Source organism: Rhinopithecus roxellana, chromosome 12 (genome assembly GCF_007565055.1).
Source record: "Rhinopithecus roxellana isolate Shanxi Qingling chromosome 12, ASM756505v1, whole genome shotgun sequence".
Taxonomy (NCBI): Eukaryota; Metazoa; Chordata; class Mammalia; order Primates; family Cercopithecidae; genus Rhinopithecus; species Rhinopithecus roxellana.
The window spans coordinates 60176249-60204100 of record NC_044560.1 but is presented as its reverse complement, the minus strand read 5'-3'; the positions used below and the strand labels follow the sequence as shown (position 1 = coordinate 60204100).

The 27852-nt window shown below is 39.7% G+C and overlaps 1 long non-coding RNA gene across 1 annotated transcript; it reads right to left on the bottom strand.

Moving 5' to 3' along the window:
• Window positions 1-3817: 3817 nt before the first annotated feature.
• On the bottom strand, window positions 3818-22593 carry LOC104675996. The gene is made up of 3 exons (XR_749860.2): window positions 22463-22593; window positions 4651-5494; window positions 3818-4199 (listed from the first exon to the last, which is right to left on the bottom strand). It is a non-coding gene; the product is annotated as an uncharacterized LOC104675996 (long non-coding RNA).
• Between the last annotated feature and the right edge of the window lie 5259 nt (window positions 22594-27852).

The window sequence follows — 27852 nt, the reverse complement described above, 5'->3', positions numbered from 1 at the left end:
TCTAGTCATTGATTTTTCCATTCTACAAAACACTTAGTCATGAATGTTGTGTTTATATGCTCTGTTACAGAAACATCCTGTATACCACAAGCAGCAAAGGCTGTTGCTCATGTGCCACTACCTTGAAAAAAATCCACATTTCTTCCTCCCATTCCCATTCCCCCATCCAAGGATAGGTCACAGTGGAAAGATTACTTCACTGGTCTTATAAAATACACTAGAGCAATCCCACTTCCTAAAGGAACCACACCCTTATAATCAGAAAAAGAGAATACTGAGCCAACACAAAAATAAAAAGATAGATTATGTGAAGCCATCCCATCTCCTTCAGAATGTCTTTCCCCTTCGGGCAGGAAACACTTCTCTTCAGTGTTTGTTATGGTACCAAGTATAACTTTATAGACAAGTGAACTCATAAGAGAAATTAACAATAAAACCTAAAAGGCTTTTCCTAACATTTTCTTTCCTTTGTTTATTTTTAGTACCTTTCTGTAAAATCACATCTTAAAAAAAGAAAGGGATAAAGGATCAAGGAAAGATGAAGGAGAGGGTATGAAGAAGTAGAGTGGCACTTTATATACCCCATCTTCAAGCCTTACAGACAGTTTGCAAGGTAGGAGCTACTATACCCATTTTACAAATGAAAAGCTTAAGGGTTTTAAGGGCGTAACTTGTCCATGGCGTATATATAATAATAAGCAAAGCCAGGTTTCAAACTCACTGGCTGACAAGTACCTAGAATTCAGCATTTCTGTATTTCCAGGTAAATGTATAGCTCTTGACAATCATTTGAGTTAATAGTCAAGCTTAGAGGGAAAAAAAAAAAAAAAAAAACACTACTGTGATGGAATCATTTTATTCTTGAAATCTGATAAAACTGGTATAAACTAAAGGTCATCTTGGCCATAAATCAATCTTAAGAAAGCGTCTACAAAATGCCTAGTTTTAAGCAACGTAACTTCCTGATGAGTCCTCTGTAATAAAGTAGCTGCAAAATGTTTATGTAATGAGGCAACTTGTTTTATGAGATTACTACCCACAGACTGGTCAGGAGTTGAGGTCTTGTATTACTTTTCTATCGATGAGTAACAATTACCACAAATTTAGCAGCTTTAAAAAATCCCACTTATGGGAGTTGAACAATGAGAACATGTGGACACAGGGAGGGGAACATCACACACCGGGACCTGTTGGGGATGGGGAAAAGGGGAGAGAGAGCATTAGGACAAATACCTAATGCATGTGGGGCTTAAAACCTAGATGACAGGTTGATAAGTGCAGCAAACCACCATGGCACATGTATACCTATCTAACAAACATACACATTCTGCACATGTATCCCAGAACTTGAAGTAACATTTTTTCAAAAATCCCACTTACTAGTGCATAGTTTTGTAGACCATAAGGCCAGCATGGCATGGCTAGGTTCTCTTTAGCATCTGGAAGGCAATGAGTGTGTACCCGTTGACTGAATATTTCCTTTTCATGTATGCTATTGTTTCTCTGCCTCCTTGACCCTACGGGTCATTACTGTCTTGAGTTCTGAAACCATTGATTAAAATTGTCTATTCTGATTCAACATATCATATATACTATTTTCAATTTATGTTGCTTCCTACCAGAATTCTAGGATTATCCCCAAGATTTCCCTCTTCTTCCTCTGGTGTACATGCTCCACCTAATCCCCCAGATTGGGAATTTGATGGATTTGCCTCCCAGGATTAGGTTACGTTATATAGCAGAGTTGACTTTAGAAAGGGAGATTATCCAGGTGGTCCTGACCTAATTGCATGACCCCTTTAAAGGCAGAGTCTTCTCTGGCTGGCAGTAACTACTAAAAAATGGGGACCTCAGTACTACAAATGCAGAAGACTGAATTCTGCTGATAACAAAAATGAACTTGGAACTGGATTTTTCCTCCAGAAAAAAAAATTTTCTTTCAGGGAAAATTTCAGCCAGGTTGACATCTTGATTTCAAGCTCATAAAATGCTAAATAAAGGGGATTCCATGATAATCAAGACAAGGACTCTGTCCTCATGGAGCTTAAAACCCTATCAAGGAATAGCCAGGTGTGGCGGCGGGCACCTGTAATCCCAGATACTTGGGAGGCTGAGGCAGGAGAATCTCCTGAACCTCGGAGGTGGAGGTTGCAGTGAGCTGAGATCATGCCACTGCACTCCAGCCTGGGGGATAGAGTGAGACTCCATTTCGTATCAGATAAGCCTGGGCAACAGAGCAAGACTCCACTCCATCCCATCTCAGCTGTCTATGCTCTCAAAGCACCTCTGAATAACACCAAAGTAATCCATATCACATTGTCCCAAAATTGCTTATTCATACATTCATCTCCTCACTGTTTTGAGCTTCTTGAGAAGAGACACCATGCATAGCACTTGGCACATGGTAGGAGGCAGCAACAATGTTCACTAAATGAACTGAATTAATAAATACTGATGCCTTAAGAGGCAATGAATTCCTGCCTTACAAATATTTAAACAGAGACTAGACAATCATTTAGTGGGAGATGCAGAGAGAATTGAAGCATCGGATTACTGGACCGCTGAATAGGATCCTCCAAACCTGAGTTTCCTCGGGACTAGATGAAGAAAGCTAGCAAATGAAAAGTCACAGAGAAGAGAAAGTACTATGTTCGAGGAATAGCAAGTGGCTCTTTTGCTTGGACAAGAGAGGACAGGATGGAGATAGGGTTCCAGCAAGAAAGAGGTGACACACCCAAGAAAGTAAAGGGAAATTATTGAATAAATCTATTCTTTAAGAGGAACGGGCAAGGTAAAGTATCCACCCTGGGATGCCAAAGCCAACAGAGACGAGCAACAGCATGCAGGCCATTTCCACCCACGGATCTGAAGAAGCAAAAGAAGTGGAGTTACCAGAACACTGTGAAAGAGGGGTGGCTTGATAGGAGTCATGGCCTGGGTAGAGAAACAAGACTTGGTTACTGCCAGATCAAGGACTGACAGGAAGAGAGGAGAGGAATAAGTATCCAGACATCCACCTCCCTCTGTCAATGGTCAAACCCAATGAAAAGCCAGAGAGTGAGGAAGCCCCAGTGAAGCATGTAGAAGCCAGTCCCCCAAATGCCACAGCACAGCAGAGAAGGCACCTGAAGGGTCCAACGGAGTGTAAGCAGCACAGATGGGGAAAGGGAAGCAGAGCCTGACTGTACCAGGTCTCGAGGGGCAGGCGAAGGGCTTAAGCATCATTCAGTGAGCCCTCAGGAGCCTCTGCAGTGTTTGAGGCATGACCCAGGCTCTTCCTGAGGATGACTAATTTAGTGGCTGTCATCAGAATGAACTCTGAATGAGAAGAGGCAATAGAAGGCAGGGAAACAAACTAAGAAACCACCGAAATGGTTGAAGCAGAAGGTGAGGTGCCTAAAGGAGGGGATGAGCTCATCATTGCTCTCAGTCACTCACAAGCTCCTCGTGCCCCAGCAGCTTGCTGCTTACCTTCCAGGTGAGCAGGGCACAAAGTCCTGGGGGTGGAGAAGCAAGTTTTTCTCTACACTGGGAAAACACGTCCATTGTTTAACTTTTTAGGCTCCCACTGATGTTCGCTTCACCTCCTTTCCTCTGTGGCTGAAATTACACTGAGTATTGCCAGCAGAAAGGAGCAACAGAGACTGAAGGTTACATCTGGAGCAGAAGGCAGTCACTGAGTTGCTTAGCACAGGAAGCCACTAAATGGATAGAGACATGCAGGGAGAAAGCTCTGCTTGATTGTCAGTAGCCACTTCCTAAAGATTCTGATGTCCTGAGGCTTTTCTACCCTCCTCTTCCTCACAGTGACCAAACCATCTTTCCTGTCTTGCCCCTTCCAAAAACTGTCTTCCTTGGGCCTCATGTCAACGGACTTCCTTGGGACTCATTTTCAGGCTTTAAATCCAAAGTCAGTCTGACAACTTTATGGGCACAGAGATGACCGGAAGATTAATATTGTTCCATGAAGCTTTGTCTTTCTGCACGAGTACATCCAGACTTTCTTCTTCCATTACCATTGCTCTTGTCTCCATGGAAGCTATGTCACACAAAGTGGGCACAGGCATCGGTGGACAGAGCCAGAGTGAGTGCCTGGTAGTGCCCTTCATCAGGTGGATAGGAAATAGCTCCAGCTGTATTTCTTGTTTCTGTTCAGAATAATAGTCTTGGGTTTTATTGGTATTATTATAGAAAGTTTCCTGAAAAAGAAAAAGCAGCTGCTGTTTGAGTTCTCAGCTGTTTTCTGATACACTATGCAACAAGGCCTCATTTGATTGGGATTTGCATCTTATTTTCTTCACTGCTTCATTAAAAGCTTAGCACCAGGAAGAGGATTATTTACAACATGGTACCGCTGAGGCCTGGAGAGCCTTTAAAGACGTCTCTGAACAAACTTCTTGCCAGGCTTTTCAAGATCAAGGTGTAGAGGGAAAGAGCAACCAAAAAAAAAAAAAAAGAAAAGAAAAAAGAAAAAGGCTGAATTACCACACACTTAGAAGTTCTTCCCATACTTGTGACACTACCATGTATCATCAGCAACATGAATCAACAAATCTCAATAAATAAGTTTCTATTTCAGACTAAAGGGTGAAATGATACAAAGCAGCAACACCAAGTGTGTGACACACACACACTCTCTCTCTCTCTAACTTGTTCTAAAGCAGTCCTCCTCCCATGAGTGGAAGCCACATTCCAATTGGAGTTCTTACAACAAATAAAGTGTTTATGAGAATCTTCCCCACTAGCCCCACATCTGCCGGTCTGTCTACTCCCAAGTACGACAGGAACACCAGTCAACCAACTCATGGGCTTTTGCTTAGACTCAGGGCTGTGGTAGGAGACAATCAGACAACCCTCAGTGGAAAATATCAAGGCCAGTTGAAGGCCAAAGTGGCAAGAAACCACATGGAAACCACGTGTGTGTGCCCTGAAACAGTAAATAACGTTGTGTGAATTCAACCATTCATTCTGTTTATGAAGCCAGCACACAATTATTTATCTTACTACAGATGTGCTTTTTTGTGACATGTTTTTAAAAAACTATTTTGATGACAGAATAAAAAACCACTTTCTTTAACTCTCCCAATTTTTGTTCCTACATCTGTTTTCTGTACTAAGAACTGCACAAATGATTTGCATTGTTATTCTGATGTAATCTAAATCTCTTTTCTATAACTAGACTGGTTTCTTGTCTTTCAAATAGACACATGACAGCTGCCTTCCCAATAGAGCCCTGTGCAAAAAGGGGAGGTGCAGCCCAAAGAGGGTTGGCAGCTGGAATTTCCCCAGTGTGGGTAGAAGACCTGGCAAACTACAGGCAGATGGAGAGGACTACGTGGACAGACAGGACCCATGCGTTGCTGTGGCCATCGCTCATGCAGCTGCTCTTCTTTTTATCTTCTGAAGGGTGGCTCTTGGCTGCTGGCTGCACTTTCAGAAAGAACCCCACTTTCACAAGCCTCGAGGATCAGCTTTTACTCTTGCATCCTATTTTCTTGAGCAAAAAAAGAAGTGAATCAGTATTAGAAAGCTCTGAGAACAGGGAAATGTGAGTAAACAAACTTATTTTTTCCTCTGAATGGAACATAAGTTCTTCATGGGCAGAAGCATAGTATAGATGGTTCATTATAAACTATCAATATAATATTAAAATAACCCAGTTAGGGGAGTAAACGGCTTCTTTTTAAATCAGACCCTCCTGGAACTGGAGAGAAGGAGAATACCAGGGTCTGGACTTTTTTGTTTTTTCAATAAAACATTGTTTTGGGTTTTTCATTTTTGTCAAAAAGTCATTTTTCTGACTGTGAAATAAAAAAAAGATCTATTTTTTTCAGCCTACATTAAGCAGTTCAGCTTATGAAGATGAATGGCCTCTGGCTGTTGTCATTACAATAAGTTGTTTAGTGTACGGTACTCAAAGGCAATATTCTCAAACCATTGTAAGCAGGATTTTTTTATTCTTCATTCAAGTAAACATGTATCACCTAGCTTCTATGGGTCTAGTATGGGCAAGGGATGTTCTTTGAGAATCATTTTCCAGGTAGAAGTTTATAATGAACCCCGCCTTTTACCTCACCAATTTATAATGGCATGTGCTTGAAAAGTAGCTCTCCAGGGTCTCACCTGCATGATCTGCACATCCAGAACAGGGAACACTAACTGGCATTAAGGTACATAGGAGAAAACATACAGCCCAGCACTAACGCACACTGACTCCGAAGCTAGCTGTCTGGGTTCAGTTCCTACGTCTGCCACTTGCTAGATCAACTAGAAAAACAATTTCTCATTCAAGTAATAATACAAACAATTTACGTAAGGACTCAGCACGTAGTAAGGTACTCTACTAAGTGTTAGTTATTATTAAGAGCCTGGTTTAACAGGGCTCTAAGCCACCACCCAGAGAAACCACTGAGAACCCAAGGCCTAGCCTTCCTCCTACTGAAGTGGTCTGAGTCATTCCCTCCACTTCCCCCCAGCCCTGCTGATGCTGCCCTGTCTTGCTAGTGATGCCACCCTAACAACATGAATGCCTTCACTGCCGCCTTCTTCAGCCTCTCAGTGTTGCCCTGTCAGTCTCCTGAGTTGATCCTGTGGCTCTCTCAAATAGAAGGGAGGATTCTCTTTCCATCATTGTAACTTTTTAGCAGACCTTTAAGTGTGATCTCTCTGTTTTTTAATAAATCTCCCACAAAGGGTAGCTTACTCTTTTAGTTTCCTTCAGAACTATCTTCCAAATAACTCAAGAAAAGCAATCCCCTGGGCAAAGTCAGAAAATATTTGAGTGGTAGCTTAAATAACCTGCTCAACAAGTCTCTTCCCACTGATTATGTTCCTGTTCCACCGAGGTAGTTAGGTTACTTGATCTCGCCCTATACGTGAGTATCATTATACTTTTTATACAGTAGTACCCTCTTATCTGTAGTTTCACCTTCCATGGTTTCAGGTACCTGTGGTCCAAAGATAGATGGCTATAGGCAAACCTCACTTTATTTTGCTTCACAGATATTGCATTTTTTACAAATTGAAGTTTTGCAGCAACCCTGCGTTGAGCAGTCTATTGGCACTAATTTTCCAACAGCATGTGCTCACTTCATGTCTGTCAGCAATTTTTAAGAATAAGTATTTTTTTTTTTCTTTTGAGGTGGAGTCTCACTCTTGTTTTCCAGGCTGGAATGCAGTGGTGTGATCTGGGCTCACTGCAACCTCTGCCTCCCAGATTCAAGTGATTCTCTCTCAGCCTCCCAAGTAGTTGGGATTACAGGTGTGCACCACCACACCTGGCTAATTTTTATATTTTTAGTAGAGCCGATGTTTCACCATGTTGGCCAGGCTGGTCTTGAACTCCTGACCTCAGGTGATCCACCCGTCTTGGCCTCCCAAAGTACTAGGATCACAGGCATGAGCTACCACACCCAGCCAAGAATAAGCTATTTTTTATTTAAGATATATACGTGATTTTTCTAGACACTTAATAAGCTACAGTGTCATGTAAACATAACTTTTGTATGCACTGGGAAACGAAAAAAAAAAAAGTGTGACTCACTTTACTGAGATACTTGTTTTAATTGTCTAGAACCAAACCTATAATATCTCTAAATATGCCTGTACAGAAAATAAGATTTTAAAAGACAGAGATAACATTCACATAACTTTTAGTATAGTATGTTGTTATAATTGTTCTATTATCAGTTATTGTGGTTAATCTCTTGCTGTATCTAATTTACATGTTAAACTTTATCATAGGTGTGTATGTATACAAGAAAACATAGTGTATATAGAACTCAGTACTATCCTTAGTTTTAGACATCTGGTGAGAGTCTTGGAATTGGATCCCCAAAGATAAAGACAGACTATTTTATATCCCCACACATACCTCACATCAACACACACAAGCATACACATGCACACACACACACACAGCCTTGCATAACACTTTACTGGAGAATTTTAGTCTCCTTATCTTGAGGATTAATCAACAATTCCAAATTTTCTTTACCATATTTTCAGGGCACCTATCAAGTTGTCATGCAAATAGAGTTCTGAAGTCTGTTAGCCTGTGTCTGGAACTACATATAACACTTCCTTAATCCTGTGTGTTTCCTGATGTTTACCTGTTAGTATTTCTTAAATGATGATCAAGAACCATTGACATCAAAATCACCTGAGCAGTCTTGTTAAACATTTATATCAGCTGGGTCAGAATCTCTGGGACCCTAATTAGGATGGCTATTACGAAAAAGTCAAAAAATAACAAATGCTGGCAAGGATGCAGACAAAAGGGAACTCTTCTACTCTGTTGGAAATGTAAACTAATACAGCTAATTAGGAAAATAGTATGGAGGTTCCTCAAAAAACTACACATAGAACTACTGTATGATCTAGCAATCCCTCTACTGGGAATTTATCCAAAGGAAAGGAAATCAGTATATCACAGAGACACTTGCACTCCCATGTTTATTGCAGCACTATTCATAATAACTAAGATATAGAATCAACCTAGGTGTCCAACAACAGATGAATGGATAAGGAAAATGTAGTATATATACACAATGGAATACTATTCAGCCATAAAAAAGGATGAAATCCTGTCTCTCACAATAACATGGATGGAACTGGAGGACATTATGTTAAGTAAAATAAGCCAGGAACAGAAAGTTAAACATCACGTGTTCTCACTCATCTGTAGAAGCAAAGAAAAAGTTGATCTCATAGAAGTAAGAAGAAAAACAGGATACTAGAGGCTGGGAAGGGTAAGGGAAAGGGGAATAGAGAGAGATTTGTTAAAGGATATAAAACTTCAGCTAGAAAGAAGAAATACATTCTAGTGTTCTATGCCACTAGGATGACAATAGTTAACAATAATATGTTATATAGTCTCAAATAGCTAGAAGAAGGATATTGAACACTCCCAACACAAAGAAATGATAAATGTTTAAGATGATGGGTATGCTAAGTACCCTGATGTGATCACTGTACTTTATATATGTCAAAACATTACTACGTACCCCATGAATATATACAAGTATTATTTATCAATTTTTTAAAAATTAAATAAATTTTTTTAAAAAATAAGACAGAAAAGAATCCCTGGGCATAAGAGTCAACATTTTCAATTTTTGTAAGCTCTACCTTGATATACTCTGAAGTTTGAGAACTACTGTTCTGCATCATTTTGAAATATATATTGTTTTGAAACAAACATTAACTGCATTAACATGCATTATGTGTCTACCTGATCACTTAAATTATTGTAAGCAATTACAGTGATATTGAACATAAAATCCTGTATGCCACCCTTTATTATTTAAAATATGCTCCATCACTAAGGTGAAGAATGTCTGCAAAGCAGGAAAACCTCTGGTCTCAGGAACCAATGAGAACAAGTCAAAGAATTGGTACAAATGTACAACTGAAGCCCCAATAGCAAGTCCAAACAGCCTCTCGGTTAAGTACATGAACACTGCAGTCAGCAAGACCTGGATTCAGTTCCCAGTATGGCCACTAACTCCCTGTGTGACCTTCAATTTTCTTAACCAGTCTGTGCCTCAGTTTTCTCACCTATAAGATTTAGGTACTAATACGAACCTCATAGATTTATTCTAAGAATGAATCAAGCAAACGTAGGCAAGGTATTCAGTACAGTACACAGTAAGCCCAGTAAGTCATTATTTCTGGATAAAAAGTAACCCCAATGGATTCCAAATAAACCAAACAGCTCTCATCTAAATAAAATCTTCAAGATTGTTAGCAAGCTGCTGGCCTGATGCCACTTTGCCTTCTTTCCAAGTACCTGGATAGCTTGATAGTGTGATCTTCAAAGCACGACAGAGCAAAGCAAAACAACATGAGTCCAAACAGCCAGATATTCTACCAGACAACTGCAGCCCTAGAGAGGAGTCAAGAAAAGGTGGGCAAAATCCAAAGAATAAACCATCTTCAAAAGTGGGACAGATTCGCTCAATAGATATTCATAGAGCACCTGTACCAAGCACTGTGCGGTGCTGGGAATACAGCTCAGAACAGACTCTCTTCCCTTGTGGAGCTTATACCCCAGTGCAGGGAAGCAGATAATAAACAAGTAAATTAGCAAAATATAAAACATACAATACTGTCTGATGGTGAAATGTGCTGTAGAGAAATGGAAAGCAAGGTTGAGGGAAAAAGAGAGCCAGGTTGAATAATAATCAAGATAAAGCAGAAAAATCTATTATAAGAGATAAGGGAGGAGGAATTGCTTTTCCCTACTCTCTATCATCCGCTCCATACAGCACTTCAGACATCAGATTTGTGGGGGTTTTCCACACATGACAAACAAGTAGTTCTATAGCAGACACCAGCTGAGTATCCCCTAATTCAATTCAATTCTGACACTATCCACCTATACATAGCATCAGATAGTACAGGTTGAAGGCTCAGTACCACAAGACAGCCCCTCACTTCAGATGCCAGTGGCAAGTAGTAGGTTGTCACCATGTCTGACTGACTGAGTATAAACCGGGGTTCCCACAACCCTTTCCTTGGGTGCAATTGATTTGCTAGAGTGGCTAACAGAACTCAGGAAAACACTTTACCCATTTATTAAAAGATGCACAGGGCAAGGTATGGATCAAGTAACACACCACCCTCCAGGAACCCCCACAAGTTCATCTATCAGGAAGCTCCCCAAACCCAGTCCTTTGGGCTTTTATGGAGGCTTCATTACATAGGCACAACTAGTTAAATCATTGGATATTGGTGATCAATTCAATCTTTAGCCCCTCTACCATACCAGAGGGTTGAGAGTGGGGATGAAAGTCCCAACCCTCTAATCATGCTTTGGTCTTTCTGGGTGACCAGCCCCATCCTGAGGCTACCTAGGGTACCAGCTACCTCACTGGCAAACAAAAGACACCTAAACTGGTCAGGCATAGTGACTCACACCTGTAATCCCAACACCTTGGGAGGCCGAAGCAGGAGAATCGCTTGAGCCCAGAAGTTTGAGACCAGCCTAGACACATGGAGAAACTCCATCTCTACAAAAAATACAAAAATTAGCCAGGTGTGGTGGCGTATACCTGTAGTCTGGAGGCGGAGGTGGGAGGATTGCTTGAGCCTGGAAGGTAGGGGTTGCAGTGAGCCGACTGCACCACTGCACTCCAGCCTGTGTGACGGAGCCAGATCCTGTTGCAAAATAAAAACACCCAGACTCAGAACTTTTTAATTTCTCTGCCCTTTCAGTCATTCTACTGGTGTTATCCAGCACTCACTGTGCCCAGAGCTCTCTGTAGAAGAAGCAACTGGAAGAGGCTCTGGCCCCTCCAGGAGTTTACAGGCAGACTCAGAAAGAAGGTTCAGCCCTTTGGAGTGAAAGAAAGCAAAGGAATGAGCTTGCTCTGAGGTGCAACCAACAAATGCAAGAGGGGACTAAGGGCTTCAGGTGATACTGTTTGGAGCTAAATTTGATTTCCGTTATGAAGACCCTTTGGAAGGAGTGCGGACAGAGATATCTGTGTGTCAGTCTGTGCAGCTCCTCGCTGCTGGGATAAGTGCTGGGTGAGACTGTGCTCCGGCTGCACAAAACAAGACCCCAGAGAAGGGCCACAGTATGAGCCCCACTGGCAGCTGCTTGCCACAGGGAAACCAGTCACAGACAAGGTTATTAAAGCCCACACCTCCACTGCTGGATCCCATTTTTAAGATTGAAAAAGCTGAATATTAGTGCCAATTTACAAGTCAGAGCTACCAAAAACTCAAATCATAATTAAGAAAGGGCGAATTATATTTACTGGGAAAAACAAATTGCCACAAAGAGAGTGCTGGAACAAGTACTAGGAACATGCAGTGCCCATGTCATTCTTTTCTCTGGTCAATTTAAGGGTGTTTTAAAAGCAAAGAGGCAGCAGTTAGAGAGGAAGCTGAGGGAACAGTGCAAACACACAGAGGAATGAGACTGGAGTGGGGGCCTCATGATCCTGAGCCAGACCAGATGGAATGCGGATCTGATCATGCTACTCCTTGTTTAAAACCCTGCAGAGGCCGCCCACTCTGCTTTAAGTAAACCCCAAACTCCTTCACGTGGCCCACAAAGACAGGCAGAATCTGGTTCCTTGCCTGGCTGTATCTCACCATTTGCCAGAAAGGGATATACTGGTTGGTTTAAGCCGAGCAGATTCCACCGCTGGAGCCAGATGCGGTATCCAGTCCATGCCAGATGCATAGCTGAGCAAAGCAGAACAAGACCCTAGAGACAAAAACCCAAGTCTGTTAAAGAAATGAAGAAATAGACACCAAGAAAGCAATCAACAAATACCCATTTTAAAGGTTAATCAACTTTCCAAAGCAGTGTTCAAGTTTTTCCACCATGTAAAAAAGTATTCTATCACTCCTGCATTGCTTAGAGAAACTGATTCTTAGACTCAGACAGAACTGTGGAGACAGAGCCCAGTCTAATCCCTCTTGTTACAGAAATTAAGGCATAGAAAAGTGAAGTAATCACCCCAGTTAGTGCCCTTGAAAAGAATAATACCTAATTGTTTTTATTTCTGAGCTGACACACTCCTTCTAGTATGTCATTACTTCACAACCAGGACAGAATCAAACCATAGGATTTATCGATTGTTATTCTAAAATATACAGTTTATTGGCAGAGAGAGTATGTTTGTTGGGTTTGTAAGGAAGGGAGTAGGTAGAAAAGAATGAAAGAATGGCAAAAGAGAGCAGTTTTAATATCATTTTAATTTTGTTTTAATTCATAAACTTTCTTTTTTATATTTTATTTTATATGTTTATTTTAGACTCAGGAGTTAGATCTGCAGGTTACATGGATATATTACGTAATGCTGAGATTTGTGTTTCAATTGAATCTGTCACCCAAATAGTGAACATAGTACCTGATAGGTAATTTTTCAACCCTTGGCCTCCTCCCTCTCTCAGTATTTGGTTTTCTGTTCCTGTTAACTCATTTAGGATAATGGCCTCCAGTTGCATCCATGTTGCTGCTAAAGACATGATTTCATTCTTTTCTATGGCTGCATAGTATTCCATGGTGTATATGGACCACATTTTCTTTATCCAATCTGCCGTTGATTGGGCACCTAGGTGGAGTCCATGTCTTTGCTATTGTAAATTCACAGAACTTTCTAATGCATTTACTAACACTTAAAGCAACAGTTTTTCTTACAGTTGAGCAAATGTGACATCCAGAACTTTGATAATAAGAATCCATATAGTAACAATAATTGGGCTTATAAGTCCTGGTTCCCAGGCTGAACACCATTTGGGGAAAAGACAAGTTGTTGACTCTGCCCTCAGCACTGATATGCTTGAAATCTTCTAGGGGATCCTCATTTGGAATGGTTTTGATGTGAGGAGGCACTCTTCAGGGTACAGAGAGTAAACACTCATGTTGGTCGATTTTCTTTAATTTTTTTTTTTTTTTAATTTTAGTTTAAGTTCCAGGATACAAATGCAGAACGTGTAGGTTTGTTACATAGGTATATGTGTGCCATAGTGGTTTCCTGCACCTATTAACCCATCATTTAGATTTTAAGCCCTGCATGCATTAGCTGTTTATCCTAATGCTCTCCCTCCCCTTGCCCCCGACCCCCCAACTGGCCCCAGTGTGTGTTGTTCCCCTCCCTGTGTCCATGTGTTCTCATTGTTCAATTCCCACTTATGAGTGAGGACATGCAGTGTTTGGTTTTCTTTTCCTGTGTTAGTTTGCTGAGGATGATGACTTCTCGCTTCATCCATGTCACTGCAAAGGACATGATCTCATTCCTTTTTATGGCTGCATAGTATTCCATGATGTATATGTACCACATTTTCTTTATCCAGTCTATCATTGATGGGCATTTGGGTTGGTTCCATTGATGGGCATTTGGGTTGTAAATAGTGCTGCAATAAATATACGTATGCACGTGCCTTTATAGTAGAATGATTTATATTCTTTTGGGTATATACCCAGTAATGGGATTACTGGTTCAAATGGTATTTCTGCTTCTAGATCCTTGAGGAATCGCCACACTGTCACCTGCAATGGTTGAACTAACTTACATTCCCACCACATGTTGGTCAATTTTTTTAAATCACAGAGCATATGTCTTCATCTATGTTGTCATATATGGCAGTATTTCCTTCTTTTTCAAGGCTGAATAATATCATATTTACAGTTGTCACTTGGTATCTACCACAGATTGGTTCTAGGACCCTCAAGGATACCAAAATCCAAGGTTGTACAAGACCCTTATATAAAATGGCATAATATTTGCATATAACCTACTTACATCTTCTGATACACTTTAAATCACCTCTAGATTACTTTTAATAGCTAATATAAGGTAAATGCTATATAAATAGTTGTTATACTATATTTTTTATTTGTATTATTTTTATTGTTTGGGGATTTTTTTCATACTACATTTTTTATCTGTGATTACTTGAACCTGTGGATACAGAGAGCTAGCTGAATATACCACATTTTCTTTATCCATTCATTCGTTGATGCACAGTTAGTTTGTTTCCACATTTTAGCTATTGTGAATAGTGCTGCAACAAATATGAGCGTGCAAATATCTCTCTGAGATCCTGATTTCAACTCTTTTGGATAAACACTCAGAGGTAAGATTGCTGAATCATAAAGTAGTTCTATTAAAGGATAAATACGGTATGATTCCACTCACATGAGGTATCTAAAATAGTCAAACTCATAGAAGCAGAGAACAGAATGGTGGTTATCAGAGGTTGAGGAGAAGGGGAAATGGGGAGTTGCTAGTCAACAGGCATGAAGTTTCCGCTGTGCAGCATGAAGAAGCTCTAGAGATCCGCGGTACAAAATTGTGCCTGTGGTTAACGGTCCTGTGTTACACACTTTAAAAGTGTTCCAATCTTACCATAACTTTTTTTTTTTTAATAAATCATAAAGCAACCCATGCTCTAGGACCTGTGAACTCTCAGTCAGGTCACAAAACTGCATTTCACATTCAGGGCCGAACAGCTAGTAAGAGCCAGTTATGGGCTTGGGAAGAATGAATCAAAAATTGGCAAATCTTCCCAGTGGCCTGGCAAATCTATCCACTAGAAGTCATACCTCCTCCAGGTGAGGAGGGGCCAATTCAAAGGCAAACAGCTCACTCAGAGGAAATTTGTCTTAAGCCGTTATTTACTTTAGTATCTCAGCAGGAATTAGTTTAGCTGAAGTGTGGCTCTCGCCTTGCTGCCCTGCCCAGATTCCTCCCTCTGCCCTTCCGCTCCTGCAGGCCTTCCTCTCCTGCAGGCCTTCTTTAACCCTCTGGCCCAAATTCTCTTCCTAATGTAAGTTGAATTGTGTGATTCTTCTGCTTAAAACAAACACCTTGACAAATTTAAAAGTTCGTATAATAAATCCCCTTGTTAACACCCACTAACACCCAATAAACCCCTCTTTTTAACCCATTAACCTTTGTTTGAGGTCCAGATCCCCTAACCATAATTCATCCTGTGCTCTCATCCACCAAACCACAGAGGCCACCTCCCAGGTCACCTTCACTTTCACGCCTACTATTCTTATTCTGGCTGTATTCTCCACTGAGAGTCCTTCCCTGCCTGAACTGTAGAACAAAGCTTGACCAATTTTTAAGGCCCAGGTAAACTTTATCCCTTCTCTCAATTTTCCTCCATAGTTTTCCTTTTCACATTCCATTCCTCCCCATACAAATATAACATTATGTTTCAGTCATTTCTTTGCCTTTTGGTCTCCTACAAGGCAAGAACTGTATTTTACTCACCATTGGGTTGCCAGCCATTGTGCAGAGTAGATGCCCAACTAATATCCATTGAGTTGGATTGAATTATTTAATATCTGTCTTGCTTCAAGCCAGATTCAAATCACACCTTCTTTCAGAAGTCACCCTAAACTATCCTAACTGTAGCCTCAGCCAGTGTCTTGAAGCAGTCTGATTCCTCCTTCTCTTAACTCCAATCTACAAGTGCAGCTCCAGATCCAAATCCCAGGACCCAGTATGAACCAAGTCACCCAGACTAAGTAACTCCAGCCCACATTCCAAATACTGTAAAGTTGTAAATCTACAAATACTGTAAATTAGTATTTGTAGATTAAATAATCATAAATGCCTTAGCTGGGAGGACAAAAAAAAAAAAAAAAAACAAGAAATTTATGATAACGGTAAAGGTCTAGAGGAACTAGTGTTGCCAGAAATGTCAGGCTTAGAGGAGATACTAGAGTTTGTATTGACTCCCCATAAGAAAGGGTATTTTAACCATCATCATAGTATTTCCCATTCATTGAGGGCCAATAATGGGCCAGGCTATGCCTGCTGTATTACCTGTCTTTCCTATAATCCTCACAACCATCCTTTGAAGAAACTGAGGTTCAAGGAAGTCATTATATTTCTGAAGCTGATACAGCCAAAAAATGAAAGCACTGAGATAATAACTCAGCCCATGTTCTTACTGCATGGTCCAAAGTACCATGGTCTTTCCACTACACTACAAATCAAGGAAACAAGTATCACCAGCTCCTCTATTTTGCCAGAGCTTCCTAGTCCCTAAAAAGCTCTCATGTCCCTTGGAAATTTCCAACAAGTTCAAAAATGTATAAGAAAGAAAAAGAATTTTCCTAGAATAATTAGGGAATAACACACAGTTAGGTGTACAAAGCAAGAAGGGAAGTTTTTCTGCCCAACAACAGTGTTTATTCCTCTGCTCAACTTTGGTACTAAACATAAAGCAAAACAAACTCTGGACATTTTAATGTTGTTTTCTTATTGGAGAATCTGACTTCTACTTCATAGGACAGGAAAACAGACCACTAAGCAGAATGAAGCATGGGGGCTCCTTCTAATAAGACTTTATGGCTGAGCTTCTGTAGGTTCTGTATCAGCCTGAAAGATCCCTTGGCCCCTCTCCTAATTGCAGAGGCTGTTCCTAGCATGAACACTGGATAAGCTGCCCACGGCTTGGAGGCATGCTAGGCAGAACACCCTCATGGCTTCCAGGCAGCTTCATTGGATGCCAAGAATTAATTAATTAGCCCTGAGGACTTTTAGAGCAAGAGTCAATGGGAGTTATTATATAAGCTTGGGACTAGAGCATCATAAAGACAGGAAGCAGATGCAGCAGAGCCACAGACCTCCCACTCCCTGGCACTCCAGCTGCTGTCTGGAGTATTGGTGAGTGCATTGGGTTTGGAGTCAAAAGCCCAAGTCTGGGTCTATGGGGACTTTGCATCTTGCTAACCTTTCTGAGTCTAATTCCTCATCTGTAAATGAGAAGAATAATCCCTGCACTACTCATTGCACATGGCTTAATAAGGCTCAAATGAGGTATTTGTATGTGAACGCTCTATCAAAACTATAAATGTTCTCTTGACTGCTCCCATAGCAATCTCTGCTTCCTTAACAAGCATTTATCATACTTTACAGTTATTACTTTTTTGTCTGTCTTTATCTTCTAGGCTATACATACCATAAAGACAGAGACTAGATCAATATTTCTCACCACTGTCTCCCAGTATCTATGACAGTACTGGACACTTGGTTGATGCTCAGTAAATATTTGCAAGATGAATGAATGAATGAATGAACGAACGAATGAATGAATGAATGAATGTAGTCCTCTACAGTGTTCATTTCTTTTATGAAAATCTCATGGCATGGTAAGAACAAACCCCATGTCATCATCACTGTCTTAATTTATCTCAGTTACTTCCAACTTTATTTCACTTTATAACTAAAACCATTCATCAGACACAGCTGTGGTACTCAAGAAGTATATAATCCACAGGGAGTAAGGCATGTACAAACAAAACAATCAAATAGTAGCAAACAGAGCAAATGCCATTTCTGACAGATTCCCCTTTTTATTTCAACTTTTTTCAAAGACAATTTCTGGGGTAATTGCCAACATCCTAAAACTGTAAGTTTCCATATTTATAGGCCATGGACCTAGTATAACCAGGTGGACTATTTTAAATATAAATTCAATCATGTAGAAATTCCAGAGTTTTCTTTGTGGAGGAATGACTTCCTCAAAGCTCTGAGAACCAGAAGTAGACAATATGTGAGATAGACAGTACGTCGAGACAGGAAGTGTAGTTGGGGGGGGGGGGTGTTGAGGTTGCATCTATAGATTCTAGTGAAACATTTTGTGGAACTAAAGAGTCAGACTCAAACTTAAAGGTAGGCTCTATCATTTACTAAGATTTTCATGCGATGAGAAGAATTGGAAAGCCAACACATGGCAGAAGTTCAATGCCCCAATATTTTTAGTACTTTAAAATTACAAATATTCTTTTAACTGCTTTTAGGTGGAACAAATATGCAAACTAACCTAATAGCTTGAGCAAGCCGCTGAGGGTTTCTTTTGAGGGATATTTTTCTCTGGGTCTACAGGGGAGCTAAGAACAAAGACATCATGTAACACAGGGAAGCTTGGGAACACTTCTAACAGGGAAGAGTTGAGTGATGTCTTTACCACTATGGAGAAGAGTGAACAGGAGAAGGTAAAATGATGAAAACAGCAAGCTGGGCAGTCTAATAGAAAAGCCTTCTCTTTTTGATATGCTAGAAGCAATTGATCAGCTATTGAACCCTGCAGTAGTTAAGTCTGAGAGATTTTAGAATTCCTTAATCATTTCTAACACCTCAATAAAGACAACAAGCAAATACATGATGAATAAAATTTCCAGTGTATTTGTTATTGAACAAATAATTGTAAGAATGAAGCTCAGTATTACTTATTTGCTGTAAGTTAATTTTTTCTTTTTTTTTTTTTTGAGGCAGAGTCTTGCTCTGTCGCCCAGGCTGGAGTGCAGTGGCGCTATCTCGGCTCACTGCAAGCTCCGCCTCCCGGGTTCACGCCATTCTCCTGCCTCAGCCTCCTGTGTAGCTGGGACTACTGGCGCCTGCCACCACGCCTGGCTAATTTTTTGTGTTTTTAGTATAGATGGAGTTTCACCGTGTTAGCCAGGATGGTTTCGATCTCCTGACCTCATGATCTGCCCACCTCGGCCTCCTAAAGTGCTGGGATTATAAGTGTGAGCCACCGCGCCCGGCCTATAAGTTAATTTTAAGCATTTACCTGGGATAAGTGCCTATGATAGACACTTTGGGAAGTATAACAGAGGCTGAAAGTTGTCCCCCAATATCTATTCTCCCCTTTGTTCACAGCTGAGAGTGTTAGATGATTGAGTTTAACAAATAAAGACTGCATTTCCCAATCTCCCCTGAAACTAGGTGTGCAAATGTGACTGTTCTATCAACAGGATATCAAAGATGTGTCATATCAGCAGCTTCCACGAACTTTCCTTTGGAGAGAGCTGGTCCATACAATTAGCTCCCTTGTCTCTCCCTCCTTTCTTCTTCCTGAAACAAAGATGTTGCCATCTTGAAGCTAAGGACAACCACACTCTTAGGATGGAGGATCAGTGAGATGGAAGGAGACTGCAATCCTGAGGACTTCCAGAGCAAGAGTCATGACCAGCCTATCCTGCCTACCTTCTGACTTTTATATAAGAAACAACACACTTCTGTCTAGGTGAAACCACTATTGTTTTTGGAGGTTTTCTGTTACTGCTGAACCTAAGGTTCATTGATACAGAAAAGACACCATATTCAGAGGAAATAGGAAATAGTCCTCAACTTTAAGAAATACCATAAACTTGAGAAGGATGTGAGTAGTATACTTTTCACGGAGCAGAAAATTATGAGTTTCACAAGAGAGATCGAACAAAATATCATTGAAGATGGAAAAAATAAAAGGGAAACAAATCACTTCTGTTAGAAGAGCATAAGAGAAGGAATCATGACTCAGGTGATATTTGAGACAAGTCCTGAAAGAAGAATAGAATTGTGATAGATGAAATGAGGAGGCATTGAAATAGGAAATGAAAGGCAAACTAGGCAGAACGAACAGCATTATAAAGGCATGGAAGTGGAAAAGCATGAATTGTGTTCTGGGAATGTTAGATGATTGAGTTTAACAAGAGCACAGGTTGTAGTGATTGTTACTGACCACCCAATGGACTTATTTCTTCAACCTGCTGAATTTTATTTCATGACCTTTGCCACTAGCTGACAGCATATTATTATATTGACTTTACATTGTCTATTTTTCTAGAGTTACTAAAATAAAAGTTCTCAAACTTTTTGGTCATTATCAAAAATTATTTAAAGCCCCAAAGAGCTTTTGTTTATGTGAGTTATATCTATAAATACTTACAGTATCAGACATTTAAATTGAGAAAATTTTAAATATTTAAATATTTATTCATTTTTTAAATAAACCCATTACATGTTTAACATATTGTATGGGCCAGAGTTCTCTGGAGAAACAGAACCCATTGTGTGTGTGTGTGTGTGTGTGTGTGTGTGTGCACGCATAAGAGGGGATTTATTATGGGAATTGGCTCACATGATTATGGAGCCCAACAAGTCCCATCTTATGCCATCTGCAAGTTAGAAAACAACTTGCAGTTGTGTGTGTTCTAAGTCGTGTGTGTGTGATTCATTCTAAGTCGAATGGCCCAATAACCAAGGGAGTGGAGGGTGTAAGTCCCAAACTCCCAAGGCCCAGACACCTGGAGTTCTGATGTCCAAAGGCAGGAGAAGATGGATGCCCCAGCTCCAGAAGGTAAATTTGCCTTTCCTCTGCCCTTTTGATCTATCTGAGCCCTCAGTGGACTGGAGGATACCTGCCCACATTTAGTGAGGGCAGATCTTCCTTACTCAGCTCACTGATTCAAATGCCAATCACTTCCAGAAACACCCTCACAGACATGCCCAGAAATAATGCTTTGCCAACTATTTGGATATTCCTTTTTTTTTTTTTTTTTTTTTTTTTTTTTTTTTTTATTATACTTTAAGTTCTAGGGTACATGTGCATAACGTGCAGGTTTGTTACATATATTATCCCAGTCAAACTACAGCTAATATGAACCATTACACATACATTCATGGAAAAAAAACTACCTTTCAAACAAAGAAAAATTAGAGGAGTGGCATTGCTTTGCATTTTTGTGATGCTCCTTAATGTCTGGCTTCATAGAAGACAACTGGTTTCCTATGTCTGCTTCTATATTCAGTCTGTTTGTGATATCACATGTCAGGTAGCCTCTGGGAAACTTCACGTATATACATTTTTTTTAATGAGAAAAATGACAAATATCATCATAACAAATCATTTTGACTTGGCAGACACCCTAACAGGGTCTCAGAGACCCTCAAGGTCCCCCGATTACACTTTGAGAACTGCTGAACTAGAATATAAGCTCAGTAAGGGCAGAGACTATATATCTGTTACATTCCAGCACCTAGACCAGAGTCTGGCACATAGTAGGCACTCAATAAGTACTGGTTAGTTAAATATATGAACCTGAGGCTATAGTGTGAAAGATATTGAGTGCCAGGCTAATAAGTTTAGAATTGACTTAGTAGACACTGGGCAACCAGTAGAGGTTTCTGAGCAAGTAAATGTAACAGTCTGATTAATCTGACCACACCAAGGAGGACGAGCTGGAGAGAAGAACGACTTGGATCAGAAGTGCCAATTAGGATACTTTTAATGTAGTCCAAGAGAGTAACAGAGAGGTTTTGAAGTAGGATGAAGACTGTGCAAACTGAAAGAGGAGGACAGAAGTGAGAAATTCCCCGATACACTGTGTTAGCCCTCAACTAGAAATCCATTAATCTATGTAGGCTTGCCTTTAACAGTATGATCTTGAGCAAGTCAATCAACTCCTTGTTCAATACACTCTTCATTAGTAAAATAAAATATTGTATTAAACATGGATTGTCACTTTCTCTGCAATGACTCAAAGTAATTTACAGATAATAGTTATATCACTAAAATACTAATTTTAAATGTCACAAAATCTTAATTTCTTATTGCTAACTTTTCCTGCATTTACTTTTGCTAATATTGGTTATTAACCATGTCCTTTAAAAGTAAGATTAGAGAATCAGTATTAAACTTCAATATTAGTTGAAGTGTTTGCTTGGGGGAAAACCATGTATCATTTGTTAAGGCCTTTTAACTTATTTAAATCTCAAGTGATTCCTACAATATAGTTATTTTCCACACTTTCCAATTGGGAAATACTAAGAAATGTACTCAAGACTTCATACCTTGTAGTAACAAGACAGAATTCAAAAAGATATGTATGATTCTAAAACATATAGTCTTCCTGTAACACTACTCCAAAGAAATTGAGATACCATTTAAATTTGGATATGTTGTTATTAATTTGGACATCTTGATTGATAAGCATAAAAATATAACACATTTGGAATTAAACTGACTACCACCTTAATTATCTAGAAATATCAGAGAAAATCCAACTCTACAAGGTTCAACATGGCAGGAAAATGGCTATATCCAGATCATTAAAATGTATAGGAAACTACAGGAAAAGGTGAAGGAAGGAGTTAAGACCTTGCAGAAACTTGAGGGAAACAGAAAAAACAATCACCTCATCTTATTTTCAAACCTGAATACACCACTGAGAAAGAAACAGGCTCTGTTCTTCATCATTTCTTGGTTCGTTTTTGGCTGAAGTGGATTTAGGTCCATGCTGGGAATAAATAGGATATGCTCTGAAGTGGTTACCAAATCAGCAATGGCTCAAGTAGTACACTCATGAACATTATTCCAACTGTCTGACTCAGATGTCAGCTCAGATTTCAACTCCCTGCAGCCATTTGGTTGAAAGGATTTCATAACTTTCAAGGAAGCATTTAAAGTTTGTATTTCATCTCAAGGAAAGTAAAGGACATATTTGTTCTCTGCCTTGGATCAGAAATGTGCTTGATTTTGTCAAGATTGCATAGAGAGAGAACACTCAACTCTCATCTCTTTAAAATTACTTCTCATTGCATCCCTTTTCTGTCTAACTTCACAGCAATTGTTTGAAGACCAATACAGTCACCTTTCCTTACCTACTTCTGCAGTAGTATATTCTGAAATTATATCAGAGCTAATTATTGTTTTATAGTATACTGAGATACATGTATAAACTCCTGATTATTACTCATTTTTTCAGTAAACTTTGCTTGAGAATCTATGATATTCCAAGCATTATGTTAGGCACTAGGGATCCAAAAATGAATAAAACAGGTCCTTACCTTCAAAGTGGTTATGTTTAGTGGGGAGAGAGTCAGACAAGTAAGTAGATATGTCTTTCATTGATGAGTTCATATTAAACAAATATTTTAGCAACCACTATTTTCCAGATGTTCATATCAGATGTTGGCGATACAAAGATAAAAATTTACTCCTCAACAGTAAAGTAACACTATCCAGGTAAAGCAAAGAAAAATTCAGAAGGGAAAAAAAAATGTAGTTTACAAATCAGAAAGCTATGGGGGTTCTAAAATGATTCATGTAGAAATGTGATAGACTTTTCCTGGGATAAACCTATACTTTTAGAAATAGGGTGAAAGAACATGCAGAAGGTAGTCAGGAGGGCAGAAAAATGGGAAAGGAAGAAGAGCAATGCCGTGGAAGCTCTGCCTGGTGAATTAACAGCGTGAGAATGTTCCTATGTGGCTTTGAGAAAACAAGCCAACTGAGTTTAGAGTGTGCACCTTTGAGATTTTTCCATGACTTCCATCATGGCTATAGATTAGCAGGTTGTTTATGTCACAATCAAGCCTGGGTATAGAGGGTAGGGATGGAGAGAAGTACTGGTTAGTAGCTAAGTGCAAAATTGCCCTAGCATAAGATTCTGGTGAAAAATACCAACTGCTTTTTGGACATATCCTTTTACCCATTTTGATTCCAACCCAACACCGTTCTCTATATGTACTAAGCTTTGGGGTTTCTATTGACTTCCAATTATTTCACTTGAGTAATACTCTTAATTAGTACAAGCACGAGTCTTTTATCGTCTCTGAAACACTGCCAAGCTTTGCTCTCCCCTCAGCAAGGGAAAACTTCATTAACATTTTGTTAATTTCTAGAAGTGTTTCAATTTGCCCTTCTCTGGGGTTTCCACTCGCTCTGAGAAAGGGAAAAACTGCTCATAGATAAAGAATATAGTAGATGAGGCATAAACATCAACATGGAACTAATCGAATTCTCAAAATTATTTAGAAAACCTAGACTGTTTTCGAAACTATTGTGGCAGGTTGCTTATGAAGTTTTTTTTTTTTTTCATTTTTTTATTATACTTTAAGTTCTAGGGTACATGTGCATAACGTGCAGGTTTGTTACATACGTATATTTGTGCCATGTTGGTGTGCTGCACCCATCAACTCGTCAGCACCCATCAATTCATCGTTTATATCATGTATAACTCCCCAATGCAATCCCTCCCCGCTCCCCCCTCCCCATGATAGGCCCCAGTGTGTCATGTTCCCCTTCCCGAGTCCAGGTGATCTCATTGTTCAGTTCCCACCTATGAGTGAGAACATGCGGTGTTTGGTTTTCTGTTCTTGTGATAGTTTGCTAAGAATGATGGTTTCCAGCTGCATCCATGTCCCTACAAAGGACGCAAACTCATCCTTTTTTATGGCTGCATAGTATTCCATGGTGTATATGTGCCACATTTTCTTAATCCAGTCTGTCACAGATGGACATTTGGGTTGATTCCAAATCTTTGCTATTGTGAATAGTGCCGCAATAAACATACGTGTGCATGTGTCTTTGTAGTAGAATAATTTATAATCCTTTGGGTATATACCCAGTAGTGGGATGGCTGGGTCATATGGTACATCTAGTTCTAGATCCTTGAGGAATTGCCATACTGTTTTCCATAATGGTTGAACTAGTTTACAATCCCACCAACAGTGTAAAAGTGTTCCTATTTCTCCACATCCTCTCCAACAACTGTTGTTTCCTGATTTTTTAATGATTGCCATTCTAACTGGTGTGAGATGGTATCTCATTGTGGTTTTGATTTGCATTTCTCTGATGGCGAGTGAGGATGAGCATTTTTTCATGTGTCTGTTGGCTGTATGAATGTCTTCTTTTGAGAAATGTCTGTTCATATCCTTTCCCCACTTTTTGATGGGGTTGTTTGTTTTTTTCTTGTATATTTGTTTGAGTTCTTTGTAGATTCCGGATATTAGCCCTTTGTCAGATGAGTAGATTGCAAAAATTTTCTCCCATTCTGTAGGTTGCCTGTTCACTCTGATGGTAGTTTCTTTTGCTGTGCAGAAGCTCTTTAGTTTAATTAGATCCCAGTTGTCAATTTTTGCTTTTGCTGCCGTTGCTTTTGGTGTTTTAGACATGAAGTCCTTGCCCATGCCTATGTCCTGAATGGTACTACCTAGATTTTCTTCTAGGGTTTTTATGGTATTAGGTCTAACATTTAAGTCTCTAATCCATCTTGAATCAATCTTCGTATAAGGAGTAAGGAAAGGATCCAGTTTCAGCTTTCTACTTATGGCTAGCCAATTTTCCCAGCACCATTTATTAAATAGGGAATCCTTTCCCCATTTCTTGTTTCTCTCAGGTTTGTCAAAGATCAGATGGCTGTAGATGTGTGGTATTATTTCTGAGGACTCTGTTCTGTTCCATTGGTCTATATCTCTGTTTTGGTACCAGTACCATGCTGTTTTGGTTACTGTGGCATTGGAGTATAGTTTGAAGTCAGGTAGCGTGACGCCTCCAGCTTTGTCCTTTTGACTTAGGATTGTCTTGGCAATGCGGGCTCTTTTTTGGTTCCATATGAACTTTAAAGCAGTTTTTTCCAATTCTGTGAAGAAACTCATTGGTAGCTTGATGGGGATGGCATTGAATCTATAAATAACCTTGGGCAGTATGGCCATTTTCACGATATTGATTCTTCCTATCCATGAGCATGGTATGTTCTTCCATTTGTTTGTGTCCTCTTTGATTTCACTGAGCAGTGGTTTGTAGTTCTCCTTGAAGAGGTCCTTCACATCCCTTGTAAGTTGGATTCCTAGGTATTTTATTCTCTTTGAAGCAATTGTGAATGGAAGTTCATTCCTGATTTGGCTCTCTGCTTGTCTGTTACTGGTGTATAAGAATGCTTGTGATTTTTGCACATTAATTTTGTATCCTGAGACTTTGCTGAAGTTGCTTATCAGCTTAAGGAGATTTTGGGCTGAGACAATGGGGTTTTCTAAATATACAATCATGTCATCTGCAAACAGGGACAATTTGACTTCTTCTTTTCCTAACTGAACACCCTTGATTTCTTTCTCTTGCCTGATTGCCCGAGCCAGAACTTCCAACACTATGTTGAATAGGAGTGGTGAGAGAGGGCATCCCTGTCTTGTACCAGTTTTCAAAGGGAATTTTTCCAGTTTTTGCCCATTCAGTATGATATTAGCTGTGGGTTTGTCATAAATAGCTCTTATTATTTTGAGGTACGTTCCATCAATACTGAATTTATTGAACGTTTTTAGCATGAAGGCTGTTGAATTTTGTCAAAAGCCTTTTCTGCATCTATTGAGAAAATCATGTGGTTCTTGACTTTGGTTCTGTTTATATGCTGGATTACGTTTATTGATTTGCGAATGTTGAACCAGCCTTGCATCCCAGGGATGAAGCCCACTTGATCATGGTGGATAAGCTTTTTGATGTGCTGCTGAATCCGGTTTGCCAGTATTTTATTGAGGATTTTTGCATCGATGTTCATCAGGGATATTGGTCTAAAATTCTCTTTTTTTGTTGTGTCTCTGCCAGGCTTTGGTATCAGGATGATGTTGGCCTCATAAAATGAGTTAGGGAGGATTCCCTCTTTTTCTATTGATTGGAATAGTTTCAGAAGGAATGGTACCAGCTCCTCCTTGTACCTCTGGTAGAATTCAGCTGTGAATCCATCTGGTCCTGGACTTTTTTTGGTGGGTAGGCTATTAATTGTTGCCTCAATTTCAGAGCCTGCTATTGGTCTATTCAGGGATTCAACTTCTTCCTGGTTTAGTCTTGGGAGAGTGTAAGTGTCCAGGAAATTATCCATTTCTTCTAGATTTTCTAGTTGATTTGCGTAGAGGTGTTTATAGTATTCTCTGATGGTAGTTTGTATTTCTGTGGGGTTGGTGGTGATATCCCCTTTATCATTTTTTATTGCATCTATTTGATTCCTCTCTCTTTTGTTCTTTATTAGTCTTGCTAGCGGTCTGTCAATTTTGTTGATCTTTTCAAAAAACCAACTCCTGGATTCACTGATTTTTTGGAGGGTTTTTTGTGTCTCTATCTCCTTCAGTTCTGCTCTGATCTTAGTTATTTCTTGCCTTCTGCTAGCTTTTGAATGTGTTTGCTCTTGCCTCTCTAGTTCTTTTAATTGTGATGTTAGAGTGTCAATTTTAGATCTTTCCTGCTTTCTCTTGTGGGCATTTAGTGCTATAAATTTCCCTCTACACACTGCTTTAAATGTGTCCCAGAGATTCTGGTATGTTGTATCTTTGTTCTCATTGGTTTCAAAGAACATCTTTATTTCTGCCTTCATTTCATTATGTACCCAGTAGTCATTCAGGAGCAGGTTGTTCAGTTTCCATGTAGTTGAGCGGTTTTGATTGAGTTTCTTAGTCCTGAGTTCTAGTTTGATTGCACTGTGGTCTGAGAGACAGTTTGTTATAATTTCTGTTCTTTTACATTTGCTAAGGAGTGCTTTACTTCCAATTATGTGGTTAATTTTGGAATAAGTGCAATGTGGTGCTGAGAAGAATGTATATTCTGTTGATTTGGGGTGGAGAGTTCTATAGATGTCTAGAGCGCATCTCCCCCTGCAAAGGAGCACAGCCCATCGCCAGCAACGGATCGAAGCTGGTCAGAGAATGACTTTGACGAGATGAGAGAAGAAGACTTCAGTCCATCAAACTTCTCAGAGCTAAAGGAGGAATTACGTACCCAGCGCAAAGAAACTAAAAATCTTGAAAAAAGAGTGGAAGAATTGACAGCTAGACTAAT